The sequence below is a fragment of the Mauremys mutica genome, unplaced genomic scaffold, assembly GCF_020497125.1.
Source record: "Mauremys mutica isolate MM-2020 ecotype Southern unplaced genomic scaffold, ASM2049712v1 Super-Scaffold_100331, whole genome shotgun sequence".
In the NCBI taxonomy this organism is placed as follows: Eukaryota; Metazoa; Chordata; order Testudines; family Geoemydidae; genus Mauremys; species Mauremys mutica.
In genome coordinates, this window is record NW_025423316.1 from 77,551 (window position 1) to 97,399 (window position 19,849).

Genomic DNA, 19,849 nt, shown 5'->3' on the forward strand with positions numbered 1-19,849 from the left:
GGGGGGGGACACGGGGAGGGGGTGCAGGAGAGGAGGGACTGGGCGAGCGGCGGGGGGGACACGGGGAGGGGGTGCAGGAGAGGAGGGACTGGGCGAGCGGCGGGGGGCCACAGCGAGGGGCTGCAGGAGAGGAGGGACTGGGCGAGCGGCGGGGGGACACAGGGAGGGGGTGCAGGAGAGGAGGGACTGGGCGAGCGGCACTGGAGGGCACATAGGGAGGGGGTGCAGGAGAGGAGGGACTGGGCGAGCGGCGGGGGGACACGGGGAGGGGGGTGCAGGAGAGGAGGGACTGGGCGAGCGGCACTGGAGGGCAGAGAGGGAGGGGGTGCAGGAGAGGAGGGACGGGGCGAGCGGCGGGGGCACACGGGGAGGGGGTGCAGGAGAGGAGGGACTGGGCGAGGCGGGGGGGACACAGGGAGGGGGGTGCAGGAGTGGAGGGACTGGGCGAGCGGCGGGGGGACAAACGGATGTGGGGGGAGGAGAGGAGGGACTGGGCGAGCGGCGGGGGGAAACAGGGAGGGGGTGCAGGAGAGGAGGGACTGGGCGAGCGAGGGGGAGACACAGGGAGGGGGTGCAGGAGAGGAGGGACTGGGCGAGCGGCGGGGGGGACACGGGGAGGGGGTGGAGGAGAGGAGGGACTGGGCGAGCGGCGGGGGGGACACAGGGAGGGGGTGCAGGACAGGAGGGACTGGGCGAGCGGCGGGGGGGGGACACGGGGAGGGGGTGCAGGAGAGGAGGGACTGGGCGAGCGGGGGGGGGACACGGGGAGGGGGTGCAGGAGAGGAGGGACTGGGCGAGCGGCGGGGGGGGACACTGGGAGGGGGTGCAGGAGAGGAGGGACTGGGCGAGCGGCGGGGGGGACACAGGGAGGGGGTGCAGGAGAGGAGGGACTGGGCGAGCGGCACTGGAGGGCACATAGGGAGGGGGTGCAGGAGAGGAGGGACTGGGCGAGCGGCGGGGGGACCCGGGGAGGGGGGTGCAGGAGAGGAGGGACTGGGCGAGCGGCACTGGAGGGCACATAGGGAGGGGGTGCAGGAGAGGAGGGACTGGGCGAGCGGCGGGGGGACACGGGGGGGGGGGTGCAGGAGTGGAGGGACTGGGCGAGCGGCGGGGGGGACACAGGGATGGGGGTGGAGGAGAGGAGGGACTGGGCGAGCGGCGGGGGGGACACAGGGAGGGGGTGCAGGAGAGGAGGGACTGGGCGAGCGGCGGGGGGACACAGGGAGGGGGTGCAGGAGAGGAGGGACTGGGCGAGCGGCGGGGGGGACACTGGGAGGCGGTGCAGGAGAGGAGGGACTGGGCGAGCGGCGGGGGGGACACGGGGAGGGGGTGCAGGAGAGGAGGGACTGGGCGAGCGGCGGGGGGGACACGGGGAGGGGGGTGCAGGAGAGGAGGGACTGGGCGAGCGGCACTGGAGGGCACATAGGGAGGGGGTGCAGGAGAGGAGGGACTCAGCGAGTGGCAGTGGGGAGGGGGGCCTCAGCGAGCGGCAGGGATACGGGGGAGGGAGGCGTAACACCAACAGTCCCCGGTTGTTGGGCAGGGGGGGATCGAACCTGGGGCCTCGGAGCTCAGTGCGTGAGCCTCTACCCCGTGAGCTAAAAGGCAGCTGGCTGGGAGCTCCGGCTGTCGAGCAGACTCAGTCTCTCTCTCTCTGAGGTCTCAGTGGCACTAGCTGGGCCAGCCCCCAGCCCCAGAGGGTGTGTGGGTTACAGAGGGACTCAACGAGTGGTGGGGGTCTCAGGACTCGGGGAAGGAGCCAACCTGGGCTGCAGCCTGCCACACATCGGCATGTGCCCAGCACACCCTAGCGCATGGGTGGGCAAACTACGGCCGGATCCGGCCCAGGGGACTTGCCCCCAGTGGTGCCCCAGGCCCCACGCCGCTCTCGGGTCACCACCTCTCACTTTCAAGCTGCACCAGGGTGGGGGGGCAGAGGGCTCCGTGCCCCCTGCAGCTCCCATTGGCTGGGAACGGGGAACCGTGGCCAATGGGAGCTTTGGGGGAGGTACCTGAAGGTGTGGAAGGGAAGCGCGCGGAGCCCTGTGCCCCCCACTTCCCCAGGGCCGTGCAGGGACGTGATGGGCAGCGCGGCATGGGGCCAGGGCGGGCAGACAGGGAGCCTGCCTGCACCCTCTTGCACCTGAGGTCCCTGCCCTGAGACACCTGCCTGTACCCCAATCCCCTGTCCTGAGCCCCCTGCTGCACCCCCATGCACCCCAACTCCCTGTCCTGAGCCCCCTGCCTGCACCCCAGGTCCCTGCCCTGAGACACCTGCCTGCACCCCACACCCCTCCTGAACCCCAACTCCATGTCCTGAGCCCCCTGCCTGCACCCCATACCCCTCCTGTACCCCAACCCCCTGTCCTGAGCCCCCTACCCGTGCCCCATACCCCTCCTGTACCCCAACTCCCTGTCCTGAGCCCCCTACCCATGCCCCGTACCCCTCCTGTACCCCAACTCCCTGTCCTGAGCCCCCTGCGTGTACCCCAACTCCCTCCTTTAAAATAAATCAATAAATACAATTCCCTGAGTGCACACCCTAATGAAATGTGCTGCGCACGCCTATGATACTGCAGATCTACTTCTAAAGCAATATATTCTAGGGACCAATTATCCCCATGTTCCTTGATTCATCCTTCAGCTTATTGAACAAAGCTGACTTGTGTATCATGACTAAGAGTTTCTGGCTTCTCAGCTGGGGAGTTTTACAAGACACTGCCTAGGAGCACTTATTGCAGTTTGGGAGGAGGAGGTCTGGAACTTCCCCAGACAACAGCTAGGCCAGCAGGTGAAGCTGAGTTTTTCGGATCAGACTCAAGTCTGGTACTGCCTGCTAAACCCCTCGGGCAGCAAACTGCATGACAAGGAATTACACCAAGGAATTTTGTTGCATCAGGTTTATATATTCCCCAGGTTGCTATTGTGATTAACAACTGGTTCCCTACTCAAAATCTCTGTAGCTTTACCACACATGCAGCACGAACTTTCCGTCCTAAAGGCGGGTCCCCTTCAGACCACAGGGCTAAGCCTACCAGCAGGGAGCAAGGCAGGGGTAAAGCTTTGACTGCCAGCGCCTACAACATCCTTGTCTCCTGGACTTTAATCCCCCACTTTTCACAAACACCACATTCATTTTAATTCATTTTTAAAAGCAACCCCCCCACCCCCGCCAATTTCTCCAGGGCTTCCAGATAATGATTCAGGACCAGAGTGGTGGATATCCCGCCTGCCCATGCAGAGACATGAGGCGCTCCCTTATGCCCCTGTGCTGACTGCCATCAGCACAGGTATCAGCATGGATGAAAACAGCCCTTGCTGAGCCACAATTCTCCCCACACTCCACCTAAGTGGGCATGGCAGCAGTTAGAGCCTGGGCTCCGCTCCCACAGTGTGCTGGGGGGTCGTACGCGGTGCCAGGTACCGGCGTGATGCAAGGTACGTCATCCTCTGGAGCAGAGAGAAAACCACAAGGCAGCCTGCAACTCCTCAGTCACAAGCAGCTTTTTGGCCTGCTCCTGGGTCACTTCAGCTGTGCATTGCCGCCCGTACGTGGGGTCTGTGACAAAGCGACTCTTTAGCCCATAAACAACTCAGCCTGCACGGCAGTTCTTTTTTACCACAGCGTTTTTCTGTCTCTACTAACGAGCGGGGCTTTGTTAGAGTTATTGGGTGGCCTGCACTTCTCCTAAAAGACAAAGGTGTTTCAAGGCGAAGACTTGTCACCATTTTCCCCTTTACAGCACAACCCTTTACTTCCCCTCACACACGTCAGGCAGCGTCTTCTCTCCTTGGGGTCCAATCAGACCAGCTATGCGCTTGTTCTACATTCTGGAATTTCAACCACCAAATGCATTTCCTAAGCCTCTTTCTGAAAGGGAAAAGGTCTTGCCAGAGCAGACGCCCGAGGTTTAAACGTCCTCTCCAATATTTCCGTGACAGATTTTTCTCAACATTTGACATTGTGAGTAGCACGAGAACAAATCCCAGAAAATACGTGTGGCAATTGGAGTTCATGCCGCTTTGCCCTCCAATTCAAGATGCTTTTGTCCCTTGATAGCAAATAAATTATGTGAGCCCAATGGGACAAAGTCTGCTGTCAGATTCATGGCACAACTGCTTCTGAACTTACCAACAGTGGGCAAAACGTGGCCCCAAATCAGACTAGCTTCCTAACATGGACACCTATTAGAGTACAGAATAACCTGCCAAGGGAAGCCGTGTGGAAGCGCCAGCTCTGGAGATGATTTGAAAGAGACTGGACCAAACCTCAGGAAATGCCTGGCAGGGAAGAACTGCACCATCTAGCAGCAGAATTGTTTTTTACGTAGGCGCTGTGTACGCTGCAAATGGAGGTGTGGCTGCAGCTCTCCCAGGCATACTCTCATGCTAGTGTCCATTGAGCTAGCACAGCTAAAAACAGCAGTGAAGAAATGGCAGCGCAGGCTCTGCAAGTCCAACCAGAACCCTGGGTACATACTCACGTTGCCAGCCCACGCCAGGGACCATGCAGCCAGGTCTTCACTAATACTGTTAGCCCACCAGGTAAATGAAAGTGAGTGATGCCGATGAGAGCTGGAATCACCCTTCCGACTGACATGTACAGCTACATTTAGATTGTTCTGTGGTAGTACAGTGCCTAGAGCAACTGGTCCCTGCTGCAAGACCGGGGCTACTGCAATACAAAAGAAAAGTATCATCTTTATTGTACATGTCCTACTTCTAGACACGTCTTTCAAGTATATTTCCCCATAAACCACCCTGAGGTTGTATTTTTCACAACTTCAGCTGTCCACTAGCGGGTAATAGTTCCAATTTGTTAAAGATCTGGAGACAGGTCCCAGCCCACAGAACATCCCCTTTTCATTGCTGCCGTAGTCTCTGCTCCCATATTTAAAGGAAGAGGGCAAATTTTCATTCCTGGGAGCCGGAAGTTAAACTCTTAAATCCGTATTTAGACACCCAACTAGAAATCAGCTGATTTTCAAAGAGGAAAAACCAGCTGTCATTGACTGCGTGGAATTTGTGGATGCTCAGCACAGCTGAAAAGAAGATCATTCGTCTAGGTGATTACATTTCTAACTTACAGGCACCCAGGTACGGCTATTTTGGGGAGAGACGGTACAATATTTATCTAATAAAAAGATACTGCAATACAGTGTAAACCTTGGCTGCACAAGTGTACATGCAATGAAGAGAGGAGGAAGGCGCTGCAACACACAAGAAGAACAGGCCCAGGCCATCACAATATGCGAGAACGTGCCAGCACCTATGCTCTGTGAAGGAGAGCGTGCACCAAGGTCTGACTGAGGCATGGCTTCTTGGATCATTGAACAGATGTGTGGTTAGAAGTGGAGTAGGTGAGTGAACTTGCTGTAATGAGCATGAGCACTGACTGATAAAGATACCTGAGGGCATGCTGCCCTTGCTCAGAGGAAAGGTAACAGCCCTCCAAAACCCAGCCTGGCCTGAGGCAGCAAGATGCCCCAAGCTAAGCATGCTGCTGGTTCCTAGGCACTACAAACACTGTGTAGGCATCACCAGTCAAGACAGGATTTGAGCCTTATCTGGCAAGGTGTGGAGACAATGTTCCAAATGGAACAGGTGGCTTCATAAATAGTTGTGCTTGTGATATGTATGAGGTAGTCTCCTGCCAACACATCGAATCATAGGACGGGAAGGAAACTCGAGAGGTCATCTAGTCCGGTCCCCTGCACCCAAGGCAGGATTAAATATTATCTAGACCATCCCTGACAGGTGTTTGTCTAACCTGCCTTAAAAATCTCCAATGATGGAGATTCCACAACCTCCCTAGGCAATTTATTCCACTGCTTAACCACCCTGACAGTTAGGAAGTTTTTCCTAATGTCCAACCTGAACCATCCTTGCTGCAATTTAAGTCCATTGTAATTATGCTGTCGATAAAATGTATTATTCTAGATTTTTATATTTTGATTCAGAACCCTAATGTGTAATGCCTAATAAGAGAGAAGAATAAATTCGTAGCCTATCTGCCAGGTCCGTATTTTAACAGTCCCTACTCTACTGTATGAGCAAATTCAAATTGCAATTATTTTTACTAGGGAGCAATTAAATATTGCAAACAGTGTTAAGAATAAACACAATTCCAGTAACAGGCAACACTCAGACAACCAGTTCAGGTTCAGTGCACATGAATATCCATCAATAACACCGAGAGCCCTAGCAGTATAATGAACCTTGTAGCAACCCAGGCAGGCAAGCTACCCAATACACGGACATAATGCCTCTAACTCACAGCAAGTCAGATCTAACAAGCAATTCAGAGCAACTCTTACAGCTCATATAGGCACATATTTAAGAACTATTTACAAAATTAGCTCCACTCTGTCTTTAAAATGTTTAGATCTGCTTCATCATAAGCATGTATTTATGCATTTTGGAAACAATTCTAGAAACACACTGTAACAATCAGTATGTGATATTCAGCTCAACTGAATTGCCATGGTAATTAGCAACTTATTCTTACATTAGTTAATTCCAGCGTGACCCATACAAATGAGAAACACTTTCCCTTTTAAACAAATGCTTTATATTTTATCTTTAGAAATGTTCTCTTTTTTTTTTAAACTTTCAACCACTGTCAAAAGTTCTACACATTCCCCCCTTAACAGCATCATTCTTGGCAGTTCTCGAAGTGCACTCCCTGGTCCCAGCTCTAGAACCATATATTTGTTAAAGGGACACTGTCAATTTGAAATCTACCAATTTTTTAAAAAACAGGTTCAAATAAGTTTTATACACTACCCTGGCCCTGAATCTCCATGCCAAAATTAATGGGTTTACAGTTGCATATTCCTGTTTTTAAAGGTGTTTTTCTTTTTCCCATGGCTCTGTGAAAGACTCACACAAACAACAGAAGAAACTGACTATATGGCCTAGCAGTTAAAGCATTACATTGGGGCTCAGGGCAATCTGGGTTCTAGTCCTGGCTCTGCTGAGGGGCTGGTGGATGATCTTGGGCAAATCATGTCCCCCTCTCTGTGCCTCAGTTTCCCCATATGTAAAACAGAGATAAAGATACTGTTCTCCTCTGTAAAGGGCTTTGAGATCTACTGAGGTAAAGTGCTATAGAAGAGATAGGGAGTATTATAATTAAAATGAAATTGTATATTTGATGTCACTTTTTGAATAGTCAAGGCAAGCAAACAGAAAACAGTATTTTTTCAATAGTCTCTCAGTACAATAATTTTATTTGCAACAACTGTAAACAGTTGTAAATTCAGACAGAAGGTGAGTTTTAAGTTAATGGTGTCACTTTAAGGTATAGGACATCTTTGAAGATGGTCCTACTTAAGCACTTCAACATTTTCCTCTCTATTTTCTCGGGTAACCTATCCTTATGCTGTCCCATCCAGCACTGCAAAAGGCTGAATATTACTTTTCACATGTTCAGCGCAGACTAAGAATTCCAATCACAAGATAAGGGAAGTCCATTGCCCAATGTGCATTCGTGCATAAAATATTTCATCAATACTTTTCATGATGTTGCTTTAACAATTAGCTCTCTTGATGACTAACTCTACAAAGACGGTCCTGTCTCATGATGAACCTGTATTACCTGTTGACAACAATCAATAATCTCATCTCAACAGATCTAAAATGGGAAAATAAAAATAAAAAGTTTGTCTTCTGGAAAGTCTGAAGACAGTTCAATCAGAAATACTAGTTTATTCTTTGCCCCCATAATATACAGATTAGCAAAGAGAACTTGGTTCAAAACCCAAATCCAAAACCTCAAACTTCAGTCCCTGAAATCTGAAGCTATGTACATATACAAGAGCAATACACAGCAAATCCTAACCAGGGCGCTCTATCGGCAACCAGATAATGTGGCTCACTAGGCTGCTCTTTGAGTTTGGTTTTAAAAAATAAACAGTAATAGAGCATTTAAAAGTAATACAGTTACAACATGACACTTCATGTTTTGGGGGGGGGAAAACCTCAGGCAATTGCTAGGAATTCAATGTGAAAGAGAGAGTAGGAGGAGTTAATGGAAACAAAACTATTTTTGTCCCTTTTAAGGAAAAAAAGGGAAGAATACAGGGCCACTGAGCTGTCACTTTAGTTAATACAAGTAGGTTGTGTCTACAGATTTCTGAGTAGGACTCGGACTCTGAGGGGAAATAGCACGGAAAACCAGCCATTGTGTAGGGGCACCAAGGTATATCCAGGGTGACACTGATGAGCTCAGAGGGGGTTATTGTTTTGCCTGAGGTATTAAAGCCATGAAAGGGACAACCAGTCAGCTGGCCACCTTGTGGGCCTAAACTGGCAATTCTCTATGGCCTGGTCTACACTGGGTGGGGGGAGAAGGGGAACTGATCTAAGTTATGCAACTTCAGCTACACACGCATAATGAGACCTCCCTTCACTCCTTAGAGACCGGTCTGTTCTTTCAGCTTTCCCGTTGCACGGGCCCTTCACATTCAGGGGAGGGAGCTGGGCACACACCCTATGGAGCCGTTTTCTGGGAAGGTGTGTACAGGACACAGCCATTCAGAATTTGGCTCTTGATGTCTGTATTCTAAAACTGACTTATTACTTCCTAGCCAGACAGACCCTCACCCTACACTATGCCACACCATCCATCCAACCCCAGCCCTTGCTACTGACACTACCAACCCCACACTGCGCCATGATGTCCAGCTTCCCCCCCCCCCAACCTGCCCCACTCACCCACCATGGCTCCCCCGCTTACTAACAGGGTCCACTCCCCACCCCCCTCTTTCCACCTCAGTCTCGGCTGGTTAAACTGTACTGGGGGATCCCTGCCATGGGCCAGCCTGTCCTCAAACCACCAGGGGTGATGGCAGAAGCCCCAGAGTCACGAGACACCTTTAATCTCCGAAGGCTAGATGAGGAACGAGGGGGTGGGCAGGAGGTCTACAGGACAGAGGAGCTGGGGTAGATGTTTGGGGGAGTCTAGGACAGTGGTTTTCACCCTATGGTACATGGCTCCCTGGGGGTCTGCAGAGCATGTCTGAGATGTCCACCGCGGTCTGCACCTCCACTTGAAATGCTTGGGGGGGCCTGTAACTGTAACAGGACAGGATGTTAGAGATCAGGGGAGGTGTTGGGGAGAGCTCTACAAATGGAGGAAGTGGCGGGTTCATGGTACTGGGGAGGGTCTGGAGGGAGTGCTGGGGGGTCAGGGGAGGTGTTGGGGAGGGCTCTACAAATGGAGGAAGTGGCGGGTTCATGGTACTGGGGAGGGTCTGGAGGGAGTGCTGGGGGGTCAGGGGAGGTGTTGGGGGGCAGACGCAGGACTGGGGGCTAGAGGAGGGGCGGTGGGGGCTAGAGGAGGGGAGTGGGAGGTGTTGGGGGGGCGGGGGGTATTTGGAGGCGGGGGCTAGAAGAGGGGGACCGGGAGTATTTGGGGAGGGGGCGGGGGTATTTAGGGATCTCGCCCCCCCGCTTTACCCGCTCGTGCTCCAGGCTGCGCCACGTGCTACTCAGCAGCCTCCTCCCGGACGCCTCGCGGCCACGTGACGCCCCCGGGAAGCTCCGCCCCTCCCGACACAGCCAATAGGAAGAGGAGACAGAGCCCTGACCAATCGGAGCGAAAGAAGACCCCCCCCCCCCGTGTTTGAGTGCAAGGGTGGGGGCTGCTTGCAGTGTCCAGACGCCCCCAGGGTGTAGCAGGGAGGGGGCTGCAGTGACCAGACCCCCCCCCCGCAGGGAGCAGCAGGGGGCTGCAGTGACCAGACCCCCCAGGGTGCAGCAGGGAGGGGGCTGCAGTGACCAGTCCCCCCCAGCAGAGAGCAGCAGGGGGCTGCAGTGACCAGACCCCTCAGGGTGCAGCAGGGAGGGGGGTGCAGTGACCAGCCCCCCCCCCCAGCAGGGAGCAGCAGGGGGCTGCAGTGACCAGACCCCTCAGGGTGCAGCAGGGAGGGGGGGTGCAGTGAGCAGACCCCCCCAGGGTGCAGCAGTGAGGGGGGGTGCAGTGAGCAGACCCCCCCCCAATCAGGGTGCAGCAGGGGGCTGCTGTGACCAGACCCCTCAGGGTGCAGCAGGGAGGGGCGTGCAGTGAGCAGCCCCCCCAGCAGGGAGCAGCAGGGGGCTGCAGTGACCAGACCCCTCAGGGTGCAGCAGGGAGGGGGGTGCAGTGAGCAGACCCCCCCAATCAGGGAGCAGCAGGGAGGGGGCTGCAGTGACCAGACCCCCCCAGGGTGCAGCAGTGAGGGGGGCTGCAGTGAGCAGACCCGCCCCCCCCCCCGGGTGCAGCCTTGGCTCCAGCCTGCTTAGCTTTGGAGATATGACAGAATAGCAGCCTGAGTGGTAAAGCTAACCTGAAATAGTGCAGTTACTAGAGCACTGGAGACTCAACTGAATATTAAAACTTACGTCTTTACTCCTGTACACTTACTATCGTGGGTGTTTTAATTGCGCTACCCTGCCAGAGAAGAGGAATCTCTGCTGATGGGCTCTGTTAGTTGATACCATATGCATGAACTTCGGTTAGGAGTTACGTGAGAAATGGGGGAAACTGAGGTGATACGGTGAATAATGTAGTAGGTGTATTAGGGCTGATGTGTAGTAACCACCATTAGTCAGCATTTTCAGCTGATTGCAGAACAATTAGAACGTAATGAATATGACAAATCATTCCAAACTAATCAGTATGGGATTTGTAATTTGACTCGTTTGGATCAGACTGGGGGTCGTCCCAGTGCTATAAGTACTCGTGTACCTTCGCTATGGCCCTCATCCACAGAAGATTTCAGTGGGCTTTGGGTCAGGCCTTGCAGGTTCTGGAGTGTCTCATAGCAGCAAATGAGAGTTGTGTAGTGAACAGTGAACATAAGAACGGCCGTACCGGGTCAGACCAAAGGTCCATCTAGCCCAGTATCTGTCTACCGACAGTGGCCAATGCCAGGTGCCCCAGAGGGAGTGAACCTAACAGGCAATGATCAAGTGATCTCTCTCCTGCCATCCATCTCCATCCTCTGACAAACAGAGGCTAGGGACACCATTCCTTACCCATCCTGGCTAATAGCCATTTATGGACTTAGCCACCATGAATTTATCCAGTCCCCTTTTAAACATTGTTATAGTCCTAGCCTTCACAACCTCCTCAGGTAAGGAGTTCCACAAGTTGACTGTGCGCTGCGTGAAGAAGAACTTCCTTTTATTTGTTTTAAACCTGCTGCCTATTAATTTCATTTGGTGACCCCTAGTTCTTGTATTATGGGAATAAGTAAATAACTTTTCCTTAGCCACTTTCTCAACATCACTCATGATTTTATGTACCTCTATCATATCCCCTCTTAGTCTTCTCTTTTTCAAGCTGAAGAGTCCTAGCCTCTTTAATCTTTCCTCGTATGGGACCCTCTCCAAACCCCTAATCATTTTAGTTGCCCTTTTCTGAACCTTTTCTAGTGCTAGAGTATCTTTTTTGAGATGAGGAGACCACATCTGTACACAGTATTCGAGATGTGGACGTACCATGGATTTATATAAGGGCAATAATATATTCTCAGACTTATTCTCTATCCCCTTTTTAATGATTCCTAACATCCTGTTTGTTTTTTTGACCGCCTCTGCACACTGCGTGGACATCTTCAGAGAACTATCCACGATAACTCCAAGATCTCTTTCCTGACTCGTTGTAGCTAAATTAGCCCCCATCATATTGTATGTATAGTTGGAGTTATTTTTTCCAATGTGCATTACTTTACATTTATCCACATTAAATTTCATTTGCCATTTTGTTGACCAATCACTTAGTTTTGTGAGATCTTTTTGAAGTGTTGGAGTCTGCCACTAGGTTCTTGAATTTGAATTCTAGCCTTGATGATGGTGAGAACAGGGCACCACTGCAGGTTCCGACACACTGCAATGAAACTGCAGCCCTGTATAACAACATTTTCAAATGCAAGGCTCTTCAGTCAGGCACTGAAATAAGTGGTCTGTTTTTCAGAGTTGAAGAAGCCACTTCTGTTTAGCTGCGTAAATGTGGATTTAGGTGTAAATGGTATAAACCACTACAGGAAAATGTTGTCCCTGTTGCTTAGAACGAAGTTAGGGGAGCTAGGAGAACCCTGTCTGTGCTGGTGATTCTTCACTACATGACCTAGTGATGCCTCAGTCAGCTTCCTGTGAACACTGACTACTAACTAAGTGCCTGATTTGCCATTGCTCTCTGCCTTGTGCAGTCATTTATACCCGTGCAAGGGGGGTTAAGATGCCACCAGATCTGAGTGGTTGAGGTTTACACCTGCTTTTCACTAGTGTAAATAACTACACAAGGCATAGACCAATGGAAAATCAGGCCCTAAACTCTGAGTGATGGCTCACTGTTGCAGGGCAAATAAGTACATTATAATCCCTGATTATCAGGAAGATACTGCGGGGGAAAGGTAGCGGAGTGCCTATTCTGTCAGTTCTTCTAGAAAGGATTCAGAAAGGGGATGTGCTACTGATGTGAGAGACACGTAAGTCTTATTTCATACTAAAAGCTTTATTCTTAGCATTCAATCTATTACGAATTCCCGGCCGTAGAGAAACCCCCTGGAAGGCTCCAATGTCAGTGGTTTGTGTGTCTGCCGGCAATAACATAACAACACTTAGCATTTAGAAAGTGCCTTATATCTTCGGAGAGTTTACAAACATTAACAAAGGACAATGACATCTGCTAGCTTTGGTAGTGATTTGCGCTAGGGCACTCCTGCATGCTAATGAAGAGAAGATTTTCCTAACAGATCCTGGGAACTGCTGGGTACAATATATTACATTAGTGACACCCTATGAGTCAGGGGTCCTCAGTTGAGGTCTTTGTGTGGACCACAACTTGACAGAGAGTGCCTCATGCACATCTCCTTTCCCAGTCACTGGCATGTGGATCCCCTCCACTTCCCATTCATAACTGCCTGACATCCCTGTGTAATGTGGAAGTGTAATATTAAGAATGTATTTGGCTGGCTGTTTAGCTGTTTCTAATTTGATCTAATAGCTAGAGACTAGGAAAGGCCAGCACCATGTGACCAACCAACTCTCCATACAATACCAATGGTCCATGGACCACAGGCTGAGAATCCAATAATGTGGTGTGCAACGTGGTTTATTTTAGAGCAGGAAACTGGAAGTGCCACTGACACCGAAGTATTTTATGGTAAGAACTGTCATGTAAAGTGCACTCATCAGAGAAGAAAGATTAGTTTATGGAAAGATAAACTAGGGAGTGATTAAAATGGTATGTTTTCCTCTAGGAAGCCAGGAAGGGAGGTTCACAGGAACTTTGGGTTGTCACAACAAATATTTAATGCACCTATGGGGTGAAGAACTGGAGAAAAGAGTGTAGAGCCTTGAAGTTGCACAAAACACTACAGGATATGGAGACGACCAAAGGGTTTGGAGGGTGAGGTGCTCATGGAGCATAGAAGCAGAAGGAAAGAGTTATGATGGGGGACATAAGATTGAAGGTAGGATGAGGAACGTCTGACTCTAAGAAACATATCACCAATACTTAGGAATGATAGAGTTTGTATGTGGATAAAGTGCTGTGCAAATCTCATGTAGTGAATAGGAAAGTGTTAAAGGGAAGCCAAGATCAGAAGGGAGAGAGAGAAACCAGAGTGGGGACCAGAATAAGAGGAGAAAGTCACTGAGTGTTTATATCATCTAGCCATTGTTTCCAAAGGGTTAACGTCAAAATGCCCCGGCCGACTGCTTAAATAATCCTATTCTAGTTTTGAAAAGAACCACATTGCAGCTGCATGTGAAAAGCCCACCTACTCTCTAGCAACTAGATCTAAATTATGTTGCAAGTGTCCCTGGTTTCTGTGATTCTCTGGTGTCACAAACTCAAGCATCTATGGCACCTTTTGGTAAGTCTAAAAATGGAGTTTTCTGACTGACTAATACAATGTGCAGTGTGTGGTGTTGAATGAATTTACACTGCCCCTACATTTTCAACGTGCTGCAGATATTTGTATGGCAAAAACCTAATTGTATAGCTGATGTTGGCAGAGGGGGAAATTAGAGGTTTCCACAGTGGAGGAGGGGCCAGTTGGAGCTGTCAGAATGTGGGACAGTGTAGGGGACACTGAGTTTTGGCACTCTGGAAGCATTTGAGCTTTGGTGATGTGTGGGTGCATCTCTTTGTTCCCTCCCTCTTTGAGTCAAGATATGTCTACGCTTTAAATGCTGCAGCGCTGTCAACACTGGGACAAGTTCTTTCAACTGCTTCTGTTTTCTGGGCTGCTGCTAGCCTCGCTCCCTGACTCACTAGCTCTCCTCCTCACACAGCCCGTGGGAAGGCAGGGAACATGGGGGTGGGCTCTGGAGAAGCCCATGTGTGGCAACGAGGGGATCAGGGGGCAGGGCCAGTGAAGGAAGCTTTGGGGTGCATGAGGGGTGTGGAGATTTATAGGGGTGAGCTGGGGTGCAGGGATCTGACACTGAGCAGGGAGACTTAGGTGGGAAGGAAAAGGGGAAGCCCATCCTCTGCTTTCTGGCCCACCATGCTGCGCAGAGCCAGAGGAGCCAAGTGCTTCTGTGCAGAGGCAGTGATGTACCGGGGTTCCCCACAGTACTGCCAGCGCAATGCACTCGGGAGTCAAGGCAGCAGAGGATGAAGAGCCCTTCGAGTGCCGACAAGCGCGCTGCCTAGACCCCCAAGGCACCATCTGTTCGCCCCTCGTTCTTCCCAGCAAGCCTCTCCACCCAAAACATTCCCCTCCTCTCCACACGCACCCCTCACTCCCTCTCCACATCCTCCCAAACCATCACTCTTGGTTTCCCCCGGTCACAATGCAGCAGCACTGCGGGGAGCCAAGGTGGAATAAGCAACCGTGCTGGGAGACACAGCAAGGGACAAAGGGCTGTATGTGTGTTTGGGGGGGGCACCTGGATGGCAAACAGGGATGGTCAACTAGAGGGGAGTGAGCAGAGATGTGAAGGGGAGAGGAGAAAAACTGGCAGAAAGTGCAGCAGAGAGGAGGAGCTCTGTTCTGCTGGCCACTTGTGGGTCATCACACCATGGCTCCTCCTCTCCACTTCATTTCTTCCCATCAGGCCTCACCCAGCTCTTGCCCATTTGTCCCACATTTCCATATGGCCCCCACAGCCCAATCAACTGACATGCCCCCTGCACACCACTCAGTACTGTCCCTGCAGTGCCACCCGGTTCCCTCCCAGACTTCAACGCCCCCTTTGCCCTACTCTTCCTAGGCCCCCACTTAAAGTTCTGACACCGGCCTAGGCCCCACCTCCTCTCGCAGCCCCGCCCCTCCAACTCCATCCTGCCTCTTTCATCCCACCAGAGCCACTCTCACCTCAGGTCTCTGCAGCCTCTTCCCAGAGTTTATTGTTTTAAAAAGAATCTCATGATGGGGGTGGGGCTAGATTAGTGATTTTGGGATGCCTGGGACTGGCACAGCACACTGTGATAATGATAACGCTATAATTGGCTTCATAGCAGTCCACTGTGCACAAGATCCTGGTCAGTCCAGATTACAAAACCTTCTCTCATTAATGATTGGTATTGCAGTAGCACCCTAAAAGCCTTGATTAGGTTGTAGTAAAATCTCTGCCCAAATCAGCTTCTAATCTGAGAAATTGAATGTAAACATATGGGCAAGGAAAGACAAAGGAGTGTCCCCTCCATCAGCTGTCAGGCCTTGTGCCTTTCCCACTCCTGTGGTGCCTCTGGGCCTCTCTCTCTCAGTAAGGAGCAGTTCCTGGAGGCCGTCCTCTCTGGCTTGAGTCTTCCCTTTCTGGGACATGCAGTGAGCTGCTCTGGGTTTTAGGAACCCCTTGGATTGTGAGTGTTCCCAGTAGACTTGGGCAAAGTTAAATCCCTCAGAGGAGTTTCCTGCACCCTTGAGCAGCTGGCCCCAGGATTTTCCTGCTTTCAAATGAGAAGGGGTTAAAATAACAGAACTTCTTTTGTGTGTGACAAATGAATTCACCTGATCTCACTTGTCTTCTTTTCTGTGGGCAGGGATTCCAGTTTCCAAACCTGATATCTCCCAGCTGGGCAGAGCTGTTATCCCCAGATCTCCAGGGCTCAGAGGAAAGAGAGAGCCTGAGAGACATCTACACAGGTGAGGAATCATGAAATGAACTCAGTGCCAGAAGGAAACAGCTGGGATTCCCAACAAAGACCTTGTGAACTCTCTTGGTTCAGGCTTGTCTGCAGCAATAGTCATATCCTCAGGGCAGATATTGCTCTTGGCTTCCTACCTATCCTGACTGTCTCCTGGCAGTAGCGTCCTCCCCGAACTTCCTTCTCCCTGGGTGTTTAGAGGGCACTGGATGTAGAATTGATCCCCTCCTCCCCTTTGAGGAAGAGTTTGGGGAAATTCAGTCCCTCATTTGTCTTCATCTCCAGCTGTTCTTTCCATTTGTTCTCTGCTTTTCCATTCCTGTTTCTGACTTTTTTTCTCTGTGTCCCAGCGGGTGATGGGAGGGTGAGCGAGACCTTGGAGCAGAAGCCTCAGCAGGAAGATGATGAGCAAGTCAAATCACATGGGACATTATTGTAAAGACACAAAGGGGGCGTGTCCAGGAAATGTGAGCAGGGAAAAGCCTGTGAGAGTCAACAGAGGCCAGAGACTCAGCAGGGAATCCAGCCAACACAGAAAGGTGGAAAATCTGTTAATTGTAGGGGAACTCAGAGAGGCTTCAAGGAAACCACGACCCAGCCGAGAATCCCCAGGGGAGAGAGAAATAACATGTGTGTTGAGTGTGGGGAAAAGTTCAGTAGGCCCTCACAGCTTCTTAGCCATCAGAGAATCCACACAGGGCAGGCTCCAGCCTGGCAGGGGGAGCACAAGCCACTGGCTTTACACAGGTGGGAGATCACCCTGCAGCCAGGGCCGGCTCCAGGCACCAGACAAGAAAGCACGTGCCTGGGGCGGCACATTGAAAGGGGAGGCATTCCGGCCAATCTTGGGGCGGCCAGCCCAGCCCTGCAGGGACACGCACCCTGGCCCGGGGGGCGGGGCAAGAACTAGCGATCCCCGCCACTCATCGTGCCGCCGAGCTCCCCGGGATGCGCCACTCCCCGCTGCCTGCACCGGCCTCCGTCTCCCGTGCTGCTCTGAGCCCAGCCTGGCCGAGCCGCCTTTAAAAGAGCGGCTGAGCCACCACCTCCTGCAGCCCCTGGGCACCGGAAGGAGGGAGGGGAATTGTAGGCGGCGGCTCGGCCAGCAGCGGTGCCAGGGATGGTTCTGTGGCAGCCCGGCGGGAACTGGAGGGAGGGTTCTGTGGCGGCCCGGCCGGCAGCGGAGGGGCAGGCCCCACTGATCCCGGTGCCGTTTGCACTGTGCCGAGCCCCGCTGCAATGCCGGCCCGGAGCAGAGGTCACAGACCCCAGCCAGTGCTGCCTGTGTCGGCCCTCTCGGAGCCTGCCCGGCCAGGAGAGGCACCCCAAGGCCGGGGGGAGCCCCTCTCGCCCGGCTGTGAGTGGGCTACAGCGCCTGGCTGCCCACGGGCGGAGGGAGCGGGCAGGTGCTGCCCTTCACCGACCTCCACAAGCTCCCTGTGGCTGCTGTTTTCTCTGGGGTTTGGTTTTTTTATTTTTTTTTGCTTCGGTAGTGCGGCCACCCCTCCACCCCACCCTCCACCCCTGGGACATGGAATCAGTGAGGAGGCTGCACCCAACCCTGACACAGCACAAGGCCTGCCCCAGAAACACCCTGGGGCCCACCAGGTGTGGGGCAGGCAGGCTCAACCAGTAGGAACCAAGTGTGGAGGGCTCAGTGTGGGGGGATCCAGTTGTGGGGTGAGAGGATTCTGTGTGGGACAATCTGGGTGCAGGCAGCTATGTGGGGGGGTGTAGATGTGGGGGGGGATCTGGATGCACAGAGACTTGTTGGGGGGGATTCCAGTAATGGGACTCTGCAAGTGCTTCCAGATGAAAGTGGTTGGAGCTCAGTGGAAGGGACTGGGTGTGGGGGTCTCAGCAGGGGGGTCTGGGTGCTGGGGGAGTGGGGCTTGGTGGGGGTATGGGTGCAGTTAGTTGGGGGTCAGTGGGATGGGGGTGTGGATGTGGGGACTCAGTGGTGCAGGGAGCTCAGGGGGGGTGTTCTGGGTGCAGGGGTTGGGATCTGGGGGCAGGGGAGCTCCAGATGCAGGGGTTGAGGTTCAATGGGATGGGGTTTGGGTATGGAGGGCCAGGGGGGTTCTGGGTGTGCAGGGTGAGGCTTGGTGGGGGTGTCTGGGTATGGGAGTTCCAGATGCATGTAAGTTGGGTGTGCAGTGACCCCTCTCCCTGCAGCTGAGGAGTGATGGAGGGAGGACGTTAAATCTCTCTGGGTCTTGAGTCCACTAGGCTGTTCCATGGAGTTAGCTAACTTGTATTAGCTGTCTTGATGGAAAATTATAATTATTTTTAAAATTAAAGAAAATAGCCCCTATATAGCAGGCAGGTTAATTTAGTAGATTTCCTCAAGACCTGACATGACCTCAGTCACTGTTCTGTAGCCCAAACGAATTTGGGGCATCACATTTAAGCTTTTCTTCCCACTGCAAAGCAATTGTTAGTCACCAGGTTCCCCCAGGGACAGAAGGGGCAGACAGCCACAAAACACATCTCTTCCTGCCTATTGCATTCTCCACACCTGAGAAGACAAAATGACACAACTGGGTAACTTTTATGGAGAGGTCCTGCCCTAGGGAGTTGGGTCAGGAAGACTACTGAAGCATGTGTTTAGAAAAATTGGCTTTGAAACCAAGATAATTTCTTAAGTATGCATTAGTAAGCATTTTATCTTTGTTTTTCTTGTAGCCAATTATAATTGTTATTTCTCGTTTATGTTATGCCTGTACGCATATAAAATCTCTCTAACTCTTTCTAAGCCAGTGTGTTTAAACTGATGTTTCTGAATAACTATTTGAAATAATCGTACATATTATTCTCCTAAAGGTTTATTGGCCTTCAGAGATCCTGTACTGTCCAGGAGCTGCATGTCTGGGACTGGGGGTGTATTGGGGGGTCACCGTGTAGTAGAACCAGGGCTGGGGAGAGACAGAGTGTAACCCCAGTGTGGCTGGTGGGCTGCAGTTACACTCAGAGACTCAGGGTGTGGCTTGCCTGCTGGAAGGCTCTTTGGGAGTGGCCCAGGTGGAAGTTACTTCAGCAAGGCATCGTAAGGCACCCAGGATTTCAGGGCAGGGGTAATAGAGCTGCTCATTAGTCTGGATTGTAGCCTGGTATGTCTCAGCTCTACAGGAGGTTACTCCTGAAGTCATCTCCGAGCTAATCCGGTGGTTTGGGAAATGCTGTCCCTAACTATGGCAACGTGGAGGGAAGAAAAGGGTGGTTTTGGTGATGTCACGGTCACCCCTCAGCAGGAACTGCAAAGGTGTGTGAAATACAACCAGTGTTGAAGCTGAGAGAGCTGCAGGAAAATAAATAACTATTTTTGCTTAGAACCCCCATCTCAGGTAGCTAACGGAGACTGTGACCTAGGCTTAGGTCTGGTTCCTAACTGGCACCTGTGCCACCAGTTTAAAGGAATAAACTGGCCATGTTTGCAGATGCTATTCCTGCCTAGCGCTGCTGAGATTTTGGGTGGTTTGCTACATGATTCTACTCCAGGGAAGTGTACTTTTAGCACGGTGAAGGATTTGGCAAGAACTGCGATCGAAATAGCAGGCACCCAGCTGTTGGTTTTCACCCCAGAGAAGAAAGCTATGGAGAGCTATGGCCTACATCAAATTGTTCATAGAACACCGCTCCCTGCTTCAGTAGCATTGCTTTCAGCCCCAAAGGATGCCAGGATTAGATTGGAAACAATTGTCCTTTACCACGTGGCACCGAAGTATCATGAGGAAACGAGGACATTCCTTCCCCATGGAG

General features: G+C 52.1%; 1 protein-coding gene across 4 annotated transcripts in view; it reads right to left on the reverse strand.

The window, feature by feature from the left end:
* Positions 1-16,669, reverse strand: part of LOC123360919 (serine/threonine-protein kinase pim-1-like) — a 28,273-nt gene extending 11,604 nt beyond the window's left edge. For 2 of the 4 annotated variants that reach the window (XM_045001285.1, XM_045001282.1), the window contains exons 1-2: positions 9,463-9,557; positions 8,984-9,078 (exon numbers count right to left, since the gene is read on the reverse strand). The gene's annotated coding sequence lies outside the window, so the exon portion shown is untranslated. Of the gene's footprint in view, positions 1-8,983; positions 9,079-9,462; positions 9,570-15,953 lie in introns of those variants that run through there. The other 2 variants (XM_045001284.1, XM_045001283.1) reach the window with 2 other exon arrangements.
* Positions 16,670-19,849: the final 3,180 nt, after the last annotated feature.